General features: G+C 41.5%; 1 protein-coding gene and 1 non-coding gene across 7 annotated transcripts in view; both read right to left on the bottom strand.

Moving 5' to 3' along the window:
* LOC132885268 (uncharacterized) overlaps window positions 1-20861 on the bottom strand; it is a 246238-nt gene that overhangs the window by 10601 nt on the left and 214776 nt on the right. The window lies entirely within an intron of this gene.
* LOC132885555 (U1 spliceosomal RNA) lies at window positions 4569-4731 on the bottom strand. The gene has a single exon (XR_009654605.1). It is a non-coding gene; the product is annotated as a U1 spliceosomal RNA (small nuclear RNA).

The raw sequence follows: 20861 nt of genomic DNA, 5'->3' as shown, positions 1-20861 counted from the left end.
ACTTTCTCACATTTCTGATCGAAAATGTTTGCCAGAGTAAACAACCAATATAATTGGAATCACAGACCAAATCAGGCAATGTTCTGAAGTTATTTTTAAGCTGTTATTTGCAGCTATCTGGTCTGATCGTGCAGTTCTGTAATGAAGGTCTGCAGGGACAAAGCAGAACTCCATTTGTGCTGAATTGAAAAACACATTTCGTGTTCTTAACGGTAACCAAGCTGTCAACAGATAAGGAAGTTCACAGTATCACCTCGCTGGTAATCCATCTTGCCATCTCACCATCACTCCCCTTGTATTTTCTTTCCAAACAGCTTGAAAATATAGCTTGGGGCCTTTGGCCAAATGTCACTCCCAATGATTTCTCCAAATGTTTCTGCCATAAAAGATTTGAAAGAAAAGAAAACTAAAATGGACACATGGAACAGTGGGATATGTCATGTTAGAAGCCAAATTAGCAAAATCCAAAGTAAACTAGCATTCAGGTTAAATCATTTTCACTAGATTACAGTTGTGTTCAATCAGTGTTGATCAGCCATTGTTCAATACCTCATGCTGTAAATGTGTATGCAATTCTGTGTGTTTCTGTATACGGTTAATTTGCAATTATATATTGTTTGTTTCTAGTGTGAAAATATATAGGCAATATGTACAGGGGAGGGTTATTTAAGGTTAAAATAGTGAGACAATCTGGACAATCTATAGATTTCCACGTTTAATATGATACAACCATGTATTTTTTTTGTTTATCAGCCAAACTCCTACAGGCTTGAACTGGATTCGCTTTGACAACACATCTTGTGTACGCAGCATTTCTTCTCTCGTGAAGTCGCTCTGGATCTGTTGTGTTGTGACCTCACTCATGCAAGATGCTTGTTGACTGCTTGTTTTGTTCCCTTTATGTGTCATACAGACTTGAGTCGTTTACAACGGGTTGTTCAGCCTTCATATCTTGCATTGTTTACACAAACTCAAGTAGCATTATCAAACAGCAGCCAGGAAGGCATGGTAAACTTGATGTGGCAGATTGTCTGAGACTGGAAAGCATAGAACAGGAGAAGCCTGGCTTCCTGACGAAAGAAGACAGAAAACTGCCACAGGACGTTCATTGTGCATAACCAGCAAGTCCAGTGACATTTGTCAGGGTCGAGCTTTCTTCCCAACTGCCATCATCAGTGCTTCATCCCGCTTTCCATCCCCTCCTCCTTTTTTTCCACACTGTCACAGTGAGTCAAGACTCACGAAGAAGAGCGCTTAAACCCCATACCCACCCCCTTTCCCTCCCCATCCCAACTGAGCAGCATTCCAGTGCGCATTGTCATTGCCTGGAGCCTGGAATATCTCATTATGCAGCATGAGATTTATTAAAATAGATTATGGAAATGTTAATTAACTCATTAATAACATTATTTAAGCAGCAGTGACAGATAAGGCAGCGAGCATTTGGGGGGGGGGTAAATGAAATAGGAGGAAGGCATTGATGTGGAGTATGTGTATGCAGTGTGGTCTAGCCTGGCTGTTGTTGTAAAGGAGCTGATTGGTGATGAGATGCACTAATATGCTCTATATGTCGTCAGTCTCACATGAGGAAAAAACAGACCATAACCCATTCATTGATCAAAAGTCAAAGTCCCTCCTGTGCCAGGACCTGGTCTTCCCAGGCAGTCTCCTGTCCCAGTACTAAGGCACATTGGGCAATACCAATCTCCGCTTCTATAGCCCTCGGCCTCTTGCCTATACAGCTAGGGTTATAGCGGGGGACTAGTCCTCTAGTAATCACAAGAGGTTGACTCCCCACTCACATCTGCACTGCAGCGTGCCTTACCAGATGGCAGTAGGTACCATTTTTATAATGGTCTTTGGTATGACCTGACCTTGAGTAGAGCTTGTGATAACCCGATCAGGAGGTGAACACACTAACCACTATGCCAACTCGCAATCTGTATTCATTGATAAAGAGTACAATTTTTGCAAATGATGTCAGAAAAAAAAACCTTCAGAAGCAAAAATTCACATCAGTCAGTCTATTCTGGTCTTTCTGTAACTGAAAATCTTTAAAAGCTAGGGTCAGTGAGACTTCTTGTACAATATTTGGTGATGTTCTCAGCACATTTTGGCAGACATCTATAGAGAACATTTGTTTTTACCATTTATAGCTGCTACAGGTCCTGTAAAAGGGAGATAAATATGGATATTTTGGACCAATCAGTACAAGGTGGTTTCCAAGGTCTGTGCTTCCATGTTAACTATATTTCTGAATTATGGATTCAATCAGGATTCTGAGCTTCATAACTCATATCCTCTCTGATAAGGAGACATTTAGTGGAAGAGTTCCAAATAGATCATTTAAAGCAGGGCTTTTCAAAGTGTGGGGCGCGCCTCCCCTGGGGGGCGCCAGAGTTCTTCGGGGGGGCGCAACGTGAGGAAACATAAACCAGAATAAGTTACTATTGCGGACATTTAGCGAACTTCAGCTAGCCTTTGCCAGAGACAAAATGGATCGATTTTTAGTACCTAAAGCTACAGTGAGTGAGGAGACAGAGTCTGGGCCAAGCAAAAAACCAGACCCTCCAGGATTTCGTGATGTTGCGATTTGCAAATTCAATGCAAATTCGACCAATCCCCGTGAATTCAGGGCGGTGTTGCAATTATATCCAATCACCGCAACCTTCCTGCAAATTTGACCAATCGTTGGCATCGTCTTGAGGTGACGTCGACAAACTACCTTCCGCCTTACTTCCGTGCATGCAGTGTTGCCAGATTGGGCGGTTTTAAGTGTATTTTGGCGGGTTTTGAACATATTTTGGACTGGAAAACGTCAGCAGTATCTGGCAACATTGCATGATGTGTGAGTCAGTGTTTATGTAGGCTTAAATTCTGTTACTGAAAGTGTGTTATGTTTACAGTGAAGGACTGTGTGCACTTTACATTTTTTTTTACTTAATACAAGAAATTAATGGATGCCAACATTTTTGCCAAAATGGTATTTTATTTTCCATTGTTTAGGCAGCTTCAGCATCATACTGTGAGATTCTGTTCAAATTGTTGTTTTTTTCTTCTATGAAGCCTGAGCCATTTATTTTATTAGTTTATAATTATTGTTTAATTTAGTCTTCAGGAGAGACTGCCTGCACACAATACTAGTATTAATAGTTTTTTTTTTCTTACATGAAAGCTGAGGCATTTATATTATATTTTAAGGTAACTTCATGTTGTGCTGTGAGGTTCTCTGCACTTTAACTTTTGAACCAACAGGAGCATTTGGATAAGTAAAGCCTATTTTTCTGCATGTTTGTAGTCCTGGTAGTCTTTTATATTGGTAAAGTTGTTTATAGGACCATTTCTCAGTGTCTTTGTTTTTTTAATCAATAGTTTTTCAGTAATAACTTAATATTTAACATATCACTCAATTTTAATCACAAAAAGAGAAAATCGCAACAATTTCTCGCAACTTTCATTTCCTCCCGCAGTGTAATCGCAACAAAAACCTAAAAAACACCGCAACTTTCATCGCAATTTTTTGGAACCCCCCCCACAACATCAGACATTTTAGCCCGCAACAATCACAAAAAAGGCCCGCGGAATCCTGGGGGGACTGAAAAAAGAAGGAAGTATGACCACGATTATTTAAAGTTTGGATTTTCATGGACTGGATCTGAAGATGCTCCACTGCCACAGTGTGTTGTCTGCCAAGAGGTGCTAGCTAACGATGCTGTGAGATGTTTAAAATGTGTAAAACAAGATGTTTTAAAAAGAAAAGCACAGATGTTTAAAATGTGTAAAAAAATGTTTTAAAAAGCACAGATGTTTAAAATGTGTAAAAGAAAAAAATAAAAATGTGTACAACAACCATTTTTTTTTAAATACGAATGGAACATTAAGTATAGCAACAACAAAAATTGTGAGGGGGCGCTGTTGTTTATTTGCTCTCTGAGGGGGGGCTGACTCTCCCACACTTTGAAAACCCCTGATTTAAAGGTTCCAACTGTAATGTGCAGATGTAGGAAGAAGGACAGAAGTACAAAAACTCAACATGCTTTATCTAGATGAGTTGAAGAATCATAAGCAAGAGCAAGAGTCAAAACACAGGCAAATGGCAACAATCTAAAATGACCCATAATTGACAAAACAAGAGACAAGAAGCCTTTATTTATTACATGTACACTCAAGCACAGACTTAAGCACACAGCGAAATTCGTCCTCTGCATTTAGCCCATCTGAAGCAGTGAACACACACATGCACACACAAGTGGGCAATGAGCACATACACATACCCAGAGCAGTGGGCAGCTATGCTACAGCAACCAGGGAGCAGTTAGGGGTTAGGTGCCTTGCTCAAGGGCACTTCAGCCCAAGGCCGTCCCATATTAACCTAACTGCATATCTTTGGACTGTGGGGGAAACCAGAGCACTCGGAAGAAACCCATGCAGACACGGGGAGAACATTCAAACGCCACACAGAAAGGTTGGCCCCGTTGGCCACTGGGCTCAAACCCAGAACCTTCTTGCTGTAAGGCGACAGTGCTAACCACTACATCACTGTGCTGCCCCTAAAGAGTTATGTAAGAAAGAGGAGAATGCAAACATAGTCCCCCACTATTTAAATTATGCAGTCGAGAGTCCTGCATTTGAGGAATTCGCAAAGGTCAGCACAGCCTGAGTGCAATGGCTGGGCCTCATTTTGGGCAAACCACTTTCTTGATCATGGTATTGCCCCTGCCAGGTAAGTATGGTAAATCTAAAATGAGGTAATCAGGTCTCATCTCATCTCATTATCTCTAGCCGCTTTATCCTGTTCTACAGGGTCACAGGCAAGCTGGAGCCTATCCCAGCTGACTATGGATGAAAGGCAGGGTACACCCTGGACAAGTCGCCAGGTCATTACAGGGCTGACACATAGACAACTATTCACACCTACGGTCAATTTAGAGTCACCAGTTAACCTAACCTGCATGTCTTTGGACTGTGGGGGAAACCGGAGCACCTGGAGGAAACCCACGCGGACACGGGGAGAACATGCAAACTCCACACAGAAAGGCCCTCGCCAGCCACGGGGCTCGAACCCAGACCTTCTTGCTGTGAGGCGACAGTGCTAACCACTACACCACCGTGCCGCCAGGTAATCAGGTAAATCTAAAATGATCCATAATTGTAAGACAAGGACAACATGAGAGAATCAAGAATCAGTAAATGCTATGCATGAATGTATAAATGAAGACACTAATGAGTCACAAATTAGATTTTGCAAAAAGACAAAGAAACAGAAAACGAAATCAATGAACTAACACAGAACAGGTGGATACAACTGGGGAACACATCAATGACAACATAGGGGCTGATATAGGACTAATTCAGCAACAAAGACACATGGAAATGTAACCAAACCCACATGACATCAACCCCAACAAAATGATGTAAAAGCAAGAAGGAGATTTTGTTACACCATCAGTTGGACAAACTGATGAACCTTGCTTTGGAATACATGGCTTTGGAGGGAACTCTGAAGTGTAAATCTGATCAGTTCTGGCAAAATTACTGACTATAGTTTGAAGTTTCAAGTGCTGAACGAATATAATCCAAACCAACTGATTTGTCTGGTCTCAGAAAGCAGGCCATGGAACAGTAGTTAGTTAGAAATAAAATCTTTAATTTCCATAAACTGTTACGAACAAGGTGTGTTCTAACAGCAGAGTTTCTAACAGAATGATCACAGCCCGAAGGAAGTCTGACTCTTGGTTATTCAGTGATAACAAGACAACAGTGATGCTAAACACAATTTTAAAGACCAAAACAACACCTCTGCTGTCTAACATGTGACAGTGTCGGAGATTAAAGAGATTTTGCTGGCACATACATACCATAAAGAAAGTGAGGAAACCTTATCAGTCAGGAAGAGGAAGAAAAGATACCTGTAACATTCTACAAAATGGCTCTAAGTGGAATAACTTTAACTGCCGAGTGCAGTACCACAATTTTAATATCCCCTGCCTAGAGACAAAAGCTGTGCTATATTGTGTGTTCCCTCAATTAATAACCTGCTACAATAAATTAAAAGGCATCTCTGCTTCCTAAAAGAAATTGAATAAGAATACACAGCATGGAAAGGTCAGGAGGAAGGCTGTTTTCGTGTTTTCTCTTAAATGCTTGTCTGCGAGCACTTTTCCAAAGGTTACGATGTCATAAGCACGGAATGATGCTGTGCTCAGGAAGAGGGGTGGTGCGTGTGTGTCACTGTGATTGAGACACACTGTGACAATGGGCAGTGGGACACTGGAGCACTGGCATGGTCGCTATGGGGCAAAGCTCCCTTTCACTCACACACACGAGCAATACTACTGCAAAGACAACATTGCTAACTAGAAAATCCTAGTAGGCAAAGAGAAGAGCCAGAATTTTCCATGATCAAATGAATTGGCTGAACTAATTTTTAACTGCAATCTGCAGAAATGTTTGGATTCATGAGCAACCAGCTGAGTGTCTATGCTTCCTTTATAAAATTGTTCAAAGTGAACACAAAGCACGTCTGATCTGCAGTCTGGTCCATGTCAGATGTTGCTCATAATACTAAATACATCAATATTAGGGATCTCTCCTTGTCCAAATATATTGTTATTGTTGTTGCTGTTGTTAAGCTTGCCATAAAGGTTTATAGTAAATCTGCCTAGAGTTGTCAAGCCTGGGATTCAACCAGGCTTGTAGTACTCGAGTCTGACTCGTGCCCTAATTTTAAGGACTCGTGACTCAACCTGGACTTGAGCACTTGATGACTTGGACTTGGACTCGTGCATTAACTGCATTAGGACTCATAAATTGGAGACGAGGACTCGATTTTTTCTTTATTTTTTTAACATGCCATAATAATTTGGCATAAGATGTTTATATCTGGCGGCACGGTGGTGTAGTGGTTAGCGCTGTCGCCTCACAGCAAGAAGGTCCGGGTTCGATCCCCATGGCCGGCGAGGGCCTTTCTGTGTGGAGTTTGCATGTTCTCCCCGTGTCTGCGTGGGTTTCCTCCGGGTGCTCCGGTTTCCCCCACAGTCCAAAGACATGCAGGTTAGGTTAACTGGTGACTCTAAATTGACCGTAGGTGTGAATGTGAATGGTTGTCTGTGTCTATGTGTCAGCCCTGTGATGACCTGGTGACTTGTCCAGGGTGTACCCCGCCTTTCGCCTGTAGTCAGCCGGGATAGGCTCCAGCTTGCCTGTGACCCTGTAGAACAGGATAAAGTGGCTAGAGATAATGAGATGAGATGTTTATATCTACATTAATTTTTGTGCTAATTTCATGTAAGAGTGTCACACCTGCGCACCTTGGGGCGTGCATCAGATAGGCCCTTGAGCACGCTCTGGACAGCACACGCATCAAGCAGACTCTTGCGCGCACACCGTAAACGACTCGTACCTGCACAGGATTAAGGTGCAATCAGTGTGCCTATATAAAAACTGTGAACGCACACTTACTTTGTGAAGTATTGAGTTGCATTGCTGACACATTACTGAGCCTTATTTCCTTGTTTGGGTTCCTGATCGGGGCGGCACGGTGGTGTAGTGGTTAGCGCTGTCACCTCACAGCAAGAAGGTCCTGGGTTCGAGCCCCGGGGCCGGCGAGGGCCTTTCTGTGTGGAGTTTGCATGTTGTCCACGTGGGTTTCCTCCGGGTGCTCCGGTTTCCCCCACAGTCCAAAGACATGCAGGTTAGGTTAACTGGTGACTCTAAATTGACCGTAGGTGTGAATGTGAGTGTGAATGGTTGTCTGTGTCTATGTGTCAGCCCTGTGATGACCTGGCGACTTGTCCAGGGTGTACCCCGCCTTTCGCCCGTAGTCAGCTGGGATAGGCTCCAGCTTGCCTGCGACCCTGTAGAAGGATAAAGCGGCTAGAGATAATGAGATGAGATGAGATAGGTTCCTGATCCCTGATTTTCTGTTTCTCGTCTTTGATTCTGCTGAGTCTATGATAGCCTGTTTGTGCCTCACTTGACCTATTGCCTGTTTCACTGTTTTACGATTTTGCCTGCCGTTCTGGATTGTTTACCTGTTTTCACTTGTATCAATAAACACACCTTCTGCACTTATATCCGTCTCCCAACCATCTCTGACAGAATACTTCGCACTCCCTGAGAAAGAGAATCCACATTCACCTGTTTATACATCATGTTCAGGAACAAACTAATGTTAATGCGCTACAACAGCCACCGTCAAATGGTGCAGTTGGAGTCTTGTTCTCGGACTCGATTCAGATCAATAGTGGATTCAACTTGACTCAAAAATTGTTTTAATTCTTGACTCGGACTTGAACACTGGGGACTCGAGACTGGACTTGGACTTGAGGTTTAGTGACTCAACTACAACACTGGATTCAACAGGATGCAACAAAATCATTGTGCAAGCAGGAGGGTTTTACTTTCATGCATTCTCTAGCTGTGACCAATTATAAATGGGAGTGATATAGTTGAGCTCGAGGAACTGTCAAAGCCAGAATTCGGAGAACATACTGACAAGAATGACATTTCTACCTTTCAGTTTCTCAGTGGTTTCCAGTGTTTCTGGGGCAACAACAACAACAACAACAATAATAATAATAATAATAATAATAATAATAAATTCCTGTTTAGGCCACAAGTACTTCTATTACTGCCATGAAAGTAAATGAACAATCAAATCAGTTTGTCTGCCCAAACAATAATACAATGTGTTAAAAAAAGACACTTATGAGGTACATGATATATGCTGAAAGAAAAAAATAAATGGTGATACAAACCACATTTGATCCATTTTTTACTGACCAACTTGTTTACCAACGCAGAAATGTAAAATTACTCATCCTTCTGTTTCCTACGAGTTCACAAGACCAACGTTCGTATACTCGCAGCATAAAACACCAAGATAAAGTTGGCACAAAGCCAAGGTAACCACAAATCGACTTTTCTCCTGAGTGAATTTTATTTTCTCTTGGTCTGACTGCTGTTTAAACTGAAAAAGCAGAAAAACATAGATTTAGGCCCTGTCCACACGGCAACGGATTCAGGTGAATCCGATAAAATTTTTTATCGTTTCGGCCTGGCGTCCACACGGCACCGGCATTTTGGGTGCCCCAAAACGATATTTTTTGAGAACGGTTTCCAGAGTGGAAAAATCTGGCAACGGCGCTGTTGCGAAGTCGTCTGGATGAGTAGAACGGATTTGTTTACGATGATGTCAAAACCACATGACTAGAACAAGCAGCACTCACTCATTCACGCCGGGTAGAAGAAGGGGTTTATGCGCATGCGTCCTACTTCTTCTATTGTTCTGGTGTCTCCAATGGGACCGTCTTACAGCGCACGTAGAGGTGTGGCATGTGTATTGCATCGTTTTTAGCAAGCGTTGCGTTGCCATATGTACCTGATATTTTACTGATCCGTTGCCCATGTGGACGCGATATTTTTTTTTTACCCGCTAAAAAAAAATCTTGTTGCCGTTGTCGTGTGGATGTAGCCTTAGTCTCCCACACTGCTATATCAAAAGTATCAAAAATTGTAAATGCTACAACTAAATAGGAATTGTTGTCACCAATGCCAACAAGGGAAGGGGGCAGGAGGAGCTACTCTAGGAAGGGCAGAATACTTTAGGATGCTTGAGGGTCAAAAACTTGAGGGAAACATTTTATGACACTAAAATAAATCCGAGCTAAATATTAACGTAGCAGCAACTATCTGACCTAGTTTTGACCGAGGTCCCTCTCAGGCCCCATGCCTTACCTAGGTCATTGGTAATCCCCCTAGAAATGACTTTGGTATTTTAGACCCATCCAGAATTAAGAGTTAAACAGAGGCCACACCCAACTTTCGCCTCACTATCTTTTCATCTGCTGGGGTAAAAGTCAGGTGAACACAAGCTGTAATAGTAAGCTAAAGTTGAGTACAGTGGTGCTTGAAAGTTTGTGAACCCTTTAGAATTTTCTATATTTCTGCATAAATATGACCTAAAACATCATCAGATTTTCACACAAGTCCTAAAAGTAGATAAAGAGAAGCCAGTTAAACAAATGAGACAAAAATATAATACTTGGTCATTTATTTATTGAGGAAAATGATCCAATATTACATATCTGTGAGTGGCAAAAGTATGTGAACCTTTGTTTTCAGTATCTGGTGTGACCCCCTTGTGCAGCAATAACTGCAACTAAACGTTTCCGGTAACTGTTGATCAGTCCTGCACACCGGCTTGGAGGAATTTTAGCCCGTTCCTCCGTACAGAACAGCTTCAACTCTGGGATGTTGGTGGGTTTCCTCACATGAACTGCTCGCTTCAGGTCCCCCTTGGTAAAATTTTCTATAGATTTCTATAGAAAAAAAATCTATTAAAATTCTATAAAATTTCTAAATGAAATTTTATAGAATTTTTATAGACTTTTGTAGAAATTTTATAGAGTTTTAATAGAAATTTTATAGAGTTTTAATAGAAATGTTATAGAGATTATACATAGAAATCTTATAGAATTCCTATAGAAAGTCAACAGAACGATTGGTTCTTGAGAATGGTTTATATTTCGTATCTGAACATTTAAAGCATAAGAAACAAGAAAGAAATAATTCCTGCTTTCACTTAAGAGATGGTCGGATTGGGACCCTGCAGTTAGTGGTTGCAGTGTGTAAAAATGAATCTCATCTCATTATCTCTAGCCGCTTTATCCTTCTACAGGGTCGCAGGCAAGCTGGAGCCTATACCAGCTGACTACGGGCGAAAGGCGGGGTACACCCTGGACAAGTCGCCAGGTCATCACAGGGCTGACACATAGACACAGACAACCATTCACACTCACACCTACGGTCAATTTAGAGTCACCAGTTAACCTAACCTGCATGTCTTTGGACTGTGGGGGAAACCGGAGCACCCGGAGGAAACCCACGCGGACACGGGGAGAACATGCAAACTCCACACAGAAAGGCCCTCGCCGGCCCCGGGGCTCGAACCCAGGACCTTCTTGCTGTGAGGCGACAGCGCTAACCACTACACCACCGTGCCGCCCGTAAAAATGAATGTGAAGATGATATATGTAACTGTAAAAAAGAATTGTACTGTATATTTCGACGTTTAACATCTACTCGAATAATGTTTCAATTAAATACAGGTATATATAAAGTTAAGGGGCATCAAATTAGAGAGGTTGAAATCACTAATGAATTGATAGCATGTAATTTATCTGATATAGCAAATAAGTATATTTACATGAAAATACAAAGAAAGATGTTTGTTTCACTTCTTCCAAATGCCATTGAGCTTGACTGAAAATTAATGTATAGCATATATCAGCGTTTATTTTGGAAGTACATTTATTAAATTATGTCTTAAACTGTAATTTACATTTGGATCAATTGAGTTGTTGATCAGAAGTGTTATTATGTGAGATAAAGTAAATGAAATAAAGAACATTTTTATTGGAGATAAGTACTAAAGTTATTCTTTGGATGCAAGGCCTTTTGTCTCAGACTGGAATTTCTGTAGGGTCTTTAAAATCCACCAAGTTGTGTTTTTATGGAAATAACCATTATGAAATTTATAAAATTCTGTTGGCCCTAATAAAGTAGAGCTTCTATAGAACTCTGTATCAATTCTATAGAAATTGTTTTCTATAGACTACTATTTATATAGAATTCTGTTGAGATTCTATAGAAGCTGTTTTCTATAGAGTACAACTTCTATAGAATTTATACTATTTCTATACAACTTCTATAGAAACTATTTTCTATAGAGTATTAGTTCTATAGCGTTCTATAGAGATTGTATAGAAAGAGGGGTTTCTATAGGATTTTCTATAGAGTTTCTATAGAATTCTAAAAAACATTTTGACAAGGGCCTTCCACAACATTTCAATTGGATTAAGGTCAGGACTTTGACTTGGCCATTCCAAAACATTAACTTTATTCTTCTTTAACCATTCTTTGGTAGAATAACTTGTGTGCTTAGGGTCATTGTCTTGCTGCATGAGCCACCTTCTCTTGAGATTCAGTTCATGGACAGATGTCCTGACATTTTCCTTTAGAATTCGCTGGTATAATTCAGAATTCATTGTTCCATCAATGATGGCAACCCATCCTGGCCCAGATGCAGCAAAACAGGCCCAACCATGATACTATCACCACCATATTTAACAGACAGGATAAGGTTCTTATGCTGGAATGCAGTGTTTTCCTTTCTCCAAACATAATGCTTCTCATTTAAACCAAAAAGTTCTATTTCGGTCTCATCCGTCCACAAAACATTTTTTCAATAGTCTTCTGGCTTGTCCATGTGATCTTTAGCAAACTGCAGATGAGCAGCAATGTTCTTTTTGGAGAGTAGTGGCTTTCTCCTTACAACCCTACCATGCACACCATTGTTGTTCAGTGTTCTCCTGATGGTGGACTCATGAACATTAACATTAGCCAATGTGAGAGAGGCCTTCAGTTGCTTAGAAGTTACCCTGGGGTCCTTTGTGACCTCGCCGACTATTACACACCTTGCTCTTGAAATGATCTTTGTTGGTCGACCACTCCTGGGGAGGGTAACAATGGTCTTGAATTTCCTCCATTTGTACACAATCTGTCTGACTGTGGATTGGTGGAGTCCAAATTCTTTAGAGATGGTTTTGTAACCTTTTCCAGCATGATGAGCATCAACAATGCTTTTTCCGAGGTCCTCAGAAATCTCCTTTGTTTGTGCCATGATACACTTCCACAAACATGTGTTGTGAAGATCAGACTTTGATAGATCCCTGCTCTTTAAATAAAACAAGGTGCCCACTCACACCTGATTGTCATCCCATTGATTGAAAACACCTGACTCTAATTTCACCTTCAAATTAACTGGTAATCCTAGAGGTTCACATACTTTTGCCACTCACAGATGTGTAATATTGGATCATTTTCCTCAATAAATAAATGACCAAGTATAATATTTTTGTCTCATTTGTTTAACTTGGTTCTCTTTATCTACTTTTAGGACTCGTGTGAAAATCTGATGATGTTTTAGGCCATATTTATGCAGAAATATAGAAAATTCAAAAGGGTTCACAAACTTTCAAGCACCACTGTAAATAGGTAATGTTATTTAGCTAGCTAATTTTTGTTTTTATTTTCCAGTTGTGAACAATATTTTTTCCATTCTGTTTTTCTTTTTTTCAGAAAGACCACATTCTGCTCTCTTGTTTTCTATTGCCTCTGAATTCCATCCATCCATTATCTGTAGCTGCTTATTCTGTGTAGGGTCGCAGGCAAGCTGGAGCCTATCCCAGCTGACTGTTGGCCAGAGGCGGGTTACACCCTGGACAAGTCAGGTCATAGCAGGGCTGACATCTGAAAGAACCTAAAAAACTAAATTAACTGTTCCTTCAAGTTGATTTTTCACATTCCCATTGACAAACTCAAGTTTTATTAGTCAGGCAAATTCATTTTCATTCAGAGCCAAAACCCATCACTTTCAAAACAGCGTATACATTTACAGTCAGTATATATATATATATATATATATACACACGGGCGGCACGGTGGTGTAGTGGTTAGCGCTGTCGCCTCACAGCAAGAAGGTCCTGGGTTCGAGCCCCGGGGCCGGCGAGGGCCTTTCTGTGCGGAGTTTGCATGTTCTCCCCGTGTCCGCGTGGGTTTCCTCCGGGTGCTCCGGTTTCCCCCACAGTCCAAAGACATGCAGGTTAGGTTAACTGGTGACTCTAAATTGACCGTAGGTGTGAATGTGAGTGTGAATGGTTGTCTGTGTCTATGTGTCAGCCCTGTGATGACCTGGCGACTTGTCCAGGGTGTACCCCGCCTTTCGCCCGTAGTCAGCTGGGATAGGCTCCAGCTTGCCTGCGACCCTGTAGAAGGATAAAGCGGCTAGAGATAATGTGATGTGATGTGATATACACACACACACACATACAGTGCCTTGCAAAAGTATTCATCCCCCTTGGTGTTTGTCCTGTTTTGTTGCATTACAAGCTGGAATTAAAATGGATTTTGGAGGGTTAGTACCATCTGATTTGCACAGCTTGCCTACCACTTTAAAGGTGCACATTGTTTTTTTTTAATTGTGATACAAACAATAATTAAGATGAAAAAAACAGAAATCTGGAGTGTGCATAAGTACTCACCCCCTTTCGTATGAAACCCCTAAATAAGATGTGGTCCAACCAATTCACTTCCTAAGTCACATAATTAGTTGATTAAGATCCACCTGTGTGCAATCAAAGTGTCACATGATCTGTCACATGATGTCTATATAAATCAACCTGTTCTGGAAGGACCCTGACTCTGCTACACTACTAAGCAAGCAACATGAAAACCAAGGAGCACTCCAAACAGGTCAGAGACAAAGTTGTGGAGAAGTATAGATCAGGGACGGGTCATAAAAAATATCCCAAACTTTGAATATCCCAGGGAGCACCATTAAATCCATTATAGCAAAATGGAAAGAATATGGCACCATTACAAACCTGACAAGAGAAGGCCACCTACCAAAACTCACAGACCAGGCAAGGAGGTCATTAATCAGAGACGTAACAAAGACACCAACAATAATGCTGAGGGAGCTGCAAAGATCCACAGCGGAGATGGGAGTATCTATCCATAGGATCACTTTAAGCCATACACTCCACAGAGTGAGGCTTTATGGAAGAGTGGTCAGAAGTCATTTTTTAAGTCATTGCTCAAAAAATCATGTTTGGAGTTTGCCCAAAAGCATGTGGCAGACTCCTTAAACACATGGAAGAAGATTCTCTGGTCAAATGAGACTAAAATTGATCTTTTTGGCCATCATGGGAAATGCCATGTGTGGCACAAACCCAACACTCTGAGAACACCATTCCTACAGTGAAGCATGGTGGTGGCATCATGCTGTGGGGATATTTTTCATCTGCAGGGACAGGAAAGCTGGTCAGGACTGTAGGAAAGATGGATGGCACTAAATACAGGCCAATTCTGGAGGAAAAACTGCTTGAGGCAGCCAGAGGTTTGAGACTGGGACGAAGGTTCACGTTCCAGCACGACAATGACCCTGAACATACTGCTAAAGCTACACTGGAGTGGTTTAAAGGGAAACATTTAAATGTCTTGGAATGGCCTAATCAAAGCCCAGACCTCAATCCAATTGAGAATTTGTGGCACAGCTTGAAGATTGCTGTACACCAACGCAACCCATCTAACTTGAAGGAGTTGGAGCAGTTTTGCATTGAGGAATAGGCAAAAATCCCAGTGGCTAGATGTGCTAAGCTAATAGAGACATACCCCAAGAGACTTGCAGCTGTAATTGTAGCAAAAGATAGCTCTATAAAGTATTGACTCTTGGGGGAATACTTATGCACACTCCAGATTTCTGTTTTTTCATCTTAATTTTTGTTTGTGTCACAATAAAAAAAACAATGTGCACCTTTAAAGTGGTAGGCATGTTGTGTAAATCAAATGGTGCTAACCGCCCCAAAATTCATTTTAATTCCAGCTTGTAATGCGCCAAAACAGGACAAACACCAAGGGGGATGAATACTTTTGCAAGACACTGGATATATAAGGCATATCAGATATCAGGTGAAAATTCAGTCCAAATTGCTTGAAACTGCTCTCATTGAATTCAGAACTGAATGCAGAACAACATACTTTTTACAGAATTAAAATATGTTTATCCGTTCTTGAGATATTATAAATCAAAGATTGAAAAAATGGCTTAATTTTTAGAACAATGCTGTAATATTATGTATGAGGATAACACGGTCCAAAATTGGCCTCATTAACAAATGAGATCAAATGTTTTTTCTTAATAACTTTTTTATTTTTCAAGGTATTTAAATGGAAATTGGCAGGCACATAGATGGTTCTATACTGAATACAAAGTCTGAAATATTAGTAAAAACAAATTATACAAATTAGTATTTAATTACTATTAATTATGTTAATTACATAAAAACATTAAATCGGTACACTCAGTAAAAAGTAATAAAAGATTATTTCTAATACTCTCTTTGTGCTCTGTAGGCCTTTGTATTTCTCAAAAGTAGGGCCTACTAGTGTTTATATGAGAGAATATAAATGATAATATTCACCACTTTCAAGGCTAACCTCGAAAAAACTGTGTGAGCCACATCCAATAAACAATTCACATTAATTGAATTGAAATTGACACTCGTGTTTCTGATGTCCGGATTTTTTAAATATCATTCCGACCACTAAGATCTCAATATTTTTCATAAAAACAACTACAGTTATCTTCTAAAATAGTTATTTATTTACATGAATCAGTTTGATTTGAAAAAATAATTAGGTAAAGCTATAAAAACTCACTTCAAAGTCTACCATAAATCATAACATCAAAACTAGCCGATGTAAAATTTTGCTGAATACTTCATCAGAAGGCGGCACGGTGGTGTAGTGGTTAGCGCTGTCGCCTCACAGCAAGAAGGTCCAGGTTCGAGCCCCGTGGCCGGCGAGGGCCTTTCTGTGTGGAGTTTGCATGTTCTCCCCGTGTCCGCGTGGGTTTCCTCCGGGTGCTCCGGTTTCCCCCACAGTCCAAAGACATGCAGGTTAGGTTAACTGGTGGCTCTAAATTGACCATAGGTGTGCATGAGAGTGTGAATGGTTGTCTGTGTCTATGTGTCAGCCCTGTGATGACCTGGCGACTTGTCCAGGGTGTACCCCGTCTTTCGCCCATAGTCAGCTGGGATAGGCTCCAGCTTGCCTGCGACCCTGTAGAACAGGATAAAGCGGCTAGAGATAATGAGATGAATGAGACTTCATCAGAAACAGTGAAAGTTAGAGAACATCCCTATAAAAATTATCTGATTGATATTCATGAGTAATCCAGTCGGAAACCGATCAGAAGAGAGTGAGCCTGACCGCTTTCCCGTGACTCAAAAAGCACTGGCAGTTTCCTGACATCCTGCAAGCAGAGAGTGTACTCTGTTGTACCAACTTCAACCTGCCATTACTCCCAAAGTACTGAACGGATCTTAACGAGATACATTTCTTTGGAAAGCAGAGATTACAAGCTTTTTACTGATAGTATTCACGATAGAAAATAGTCAAGAGTTAAGAAATTACATACGTTTTCCTGTTAAACCTTGCATGTAAATTACTCCTTTGCTATTAATTAGGAGAGGTCAAATAAGCTTTTCACACAAATTTCAATGGCTGTTAATTTGCACCAAGTGTCTCTGGGGAACAATGCATTAGACAGTACTTCATCAAACAAACGGTACACACAGCGCAAACAGAACTGTATGCACGAAACACTGTGATACATGTTCCTTCATAGTTGGTACTAATTAACTGTGTAGCTCAACTGTAATGTTGTACCAGCAACATGTGTACTGTCTATGGGGGTATTAGGTCATTCTATACCCCCCCCCCGGCCCCACCCCATTCCCCACCTCACAAGAAGACTAAAGCTGGGTGGGGGCAAGCAAAGTACAGGGTTAGTCAAAATTATGTTAACACTAATGGATTATTTTTCTCCTGCAGATAGACGTATGCCATGAGTGACAGATTAAATGGTACTGTTGCTCTCTGGTTTTTGTGTGTTGAACACGATGCCGAACAGGTTGAGATCGTCCTGTAAATCATCTTGCACATATGATGTATGCTTTGTGAATAAATGGTTTCTACCATTTAAGTGTTAACATAATTTTGACTAACCCTGTCAATAAAAGCTGCAAATGGCAAACCAATCCAAATAAAATATAATTTTCAATTAAGTTATGGAAATAAATCCATTATCATCGCAAAGATTTATGGAGAAACTATTTGTCTGCAATAATTCTAAAACATTCAGTGATAATGCTCATTTCTGTATCCACACCTATGATGTTTAAACAGTATAATTAATTAAGCGCACAAGGGCTCCAGATCTGAGTGAACACAACAGTGAAAATGAAAATGCTTAACAGAAAATGCAAGGTGTTGTGAATTGAGAGCATAAAAAGCTATTTGCAAGCACAAAGCAAATCAAGAGTGCAGAGAAGCTTCTGTATGCGAGTGTATGTCCATTCTGTGTGCTCAGCACTGACACGTACAAGCACTTTGCTGTTGCTTGCTCACAAGGCTACACACTGCCCATGAGTCAAGATCAATTTTGAGACTTTGGGGTTGAAATAAGACATATGTTCCCACTGCTTAACCAATCCCATTTCTTCCAAAATCAAACACTGATCTCATTCAGTGTAAACTTCTCCAAATCAGTCTTTAGTCATGTTGCTTATTTCATATAATTAAAGACCTACTCTACTCCAGTTATATGATACTTTGTTATTGTCATTTCTACCATCTCGAATCAACAATTTTGGGATTTCACTGAAATGTTTGAAATGGCTTGTTTTTATAGTGATCCTGTCGTCCAGTATACTACTGCATCTCGTTTTAATAGCAGCATCTCATCTCTGAATACAAACAATATGTATTATTAGCCCGGGTGGCACGGTGGTGTAGTGGTTAGCGCTGTCGCCTCACAGCAAGAAGGTCTGGGTTCCAGCCCCGTGGCCGGCAAGGGCCTTTCTGTGTGGAGTTTGCATGTTCTCCCCGTGTCCGTGTGGGTTTCCTCCGGGTGCTCCGGTTTCCCCCACAGTCCAAAGACATGCAGGTTAGGTTAACCGGTGACTCTAAATTGACCGTAGGTGTGAATGTGAGTGTGAATAGTTGTCTGTGTCTATGTGTCAGCCCTGTGATGACCTGGCGACTTGTCCAGGGTGTACCCCGCCTTTCGCCCGTAGTCAGCTGGGATAGGCTCCAGCTTGCCTGCGACCCTGTAGAAGGATAAAGCGGCTAGAGATAATGAGATGAGATGAGATGTATTATTAGCCCGGGTGGCACGGTGGTGTAGTGGTTAGCGCTGTCGCCTCACAGCAAGAAGGTCCTGGGTTCGAGCCCTGTGGCCGGCGAGGGCCTTTCTGTGTGGAGTTTGCATGTTCTCCCCGTGTCCGTGTGGGTTTCCTCCGGGTGCTCCGGTTTCCCCCACAGTCCAAAGACATGCAGGTTAGGTTAACTGGTGACTCTAAATTGACCGTGAGTGTGAATGGTTGTCTGTGTCTATGTGTCAGCCCTGTGATGACCTGGCGACTTGTCCAGGGCCTTTCACCCGTAGTCAGCTGGGATAGGCTCCAGCTTGCCTGCGACCCTGTAGAACAGGATAAAGCGGCTAGAGATAATGAGATGAGATGTATTATTAGTGGTAAAGCTGTTGAATCTTCTTCTTCTTCATGCTGTTTTCCTTCATGTAGAGGGGTCAGCGACATGAATTATCTTCCTCCATTTCTTTCTGTCCAGTGCATCTCTCTCTTGCAGTCTCTTCTCCTTCATATCATCACTCACACAGTCTCTCCACCTTCTCCGCTATCTTCCTCTGCTCCTTGTTCCTTCAACTGGCTTCTCATAGATGGTCTTAATGAAGCCCTCACTCCTGTATATGTGTCCAAACCAGCAGTCTCATTTCCTTCATTTTCTCTCTGATGTTAGGGACTCCCAGATGTTTCCTTATATCTTCACTTTTCTTCCGATTTCTCAGGCTGACACCCATTATCCATCTTAGCATTCTCATTTCTGTTTTCTCAAGCAGTTTGAGTGGTAAAGCTGTTGAATAAGGCAATGTATAGCTTAAATCTGTGCCCATGACCAGTAATGACACTGAGGTATTTAAAAACCTGGCAACACTGCTGCGCCTCATACACTCATACCAGCATCACACACACGACTGTTTCAGTGTAACTGCTGCACTGGTCAGCAGTGATCCTACAGTGATCCCTTTTTACTGATGTATAGAGCATACACTCACTGGCCACTTTATTAGGTACACCCATCCACCTGCTGCTTTATGCAGTTCTCTAATCAGCCAATCTCTTGACAGCAGCACCATGCATAAAATCATGCAGCTACAAATCAAGAGCTTCAGTTAATGTTCACTTGAAACATCAGAATGATAAAAATTATGATCTCTGTGACTTTCACTGTAGCATGGGTGTTGGTGCCAGATGGACTGGTCTGAGTATTTCAGAAACTGCTGATCTTCTGGGGTTTTCACACACAACAGTCTCTAGAGTTTACACAGAATGGTATGAAAAAAAATATTGAGTGAGTGGGCGACAGTTCTGTTGGTGGAAACACCTCGATGATAAGAGAGGTCAGAGGAAAGTGGCCAGATTGGTTCGAGCTGCCAGGAAGGATATGGCAACTCATAGCAACTCTTTACAACTGTGGTGAGCAGAAAAACATCTCAGCATACAACAGCAGAAGACCATGCTGGATTCCACTCCTGCAGCCAAGAACAGGAATCTTAGAATCGAGAACAAGTTCCTGTTAAAGTGGCTGGTGAGTGTCTCATCTCATCTCATTATCTCTAGCCGCTTTATCCTGTTCTACAGGGTCGCAGGCAAGCTGGAGCCTATCCCAGCTGACTACGGGCGAAAGGCGGGGTACACCCTGGACAAGTCACCAGGTCATCACAGGGCTGACACATAGACACAGACAACCATTCACACTCACATTCACACCTACGGTCAATTTAGAGTCACCAGTTAACCTAACCTGCATGTCTTTGGACTGTGGGGGAAACCGGAGCACCCGGAGGAAACCCACGCGGACATGGGGAGAACATGCAAACCCCACACAGAAAGGCCCTTGCCGGCCACGGGGCTCGAACCCAGACCTTCCTGCTGTGAGGCGACAGCACTAACCACTACACCACCGTGCCGCCGGCTGGTGAGTGTATATTTGATATATGAAATATATGACCCGATGATGCACACAATATGCTCTTATATATAAGAAGATCCAATGATTTGTATTATATATATATATAATGGTCATGAATTATTATAGATTTCTGCATAAGGGCTTCCTGAATCACTAGTCACCATCAGTCCAGAGTGTTGGAT

This window comes from Neoarius graeffei, chromosome 4, assembly GCF_027579695.1.
Source record: "Neoarius graeffei isolate fNeoGra1 chromosome 4, fNeoGra1.pri, whole genome shotgun sequence".
NCBI lineage: Eukaryota > Metazoa > Chordata > Actinopteri > Siluriformes > Ariidae > Neoarius > Neoarius graeffei.
This window is presented reverse-complemented; position numbering and strand designations above follow the sequence as displayed.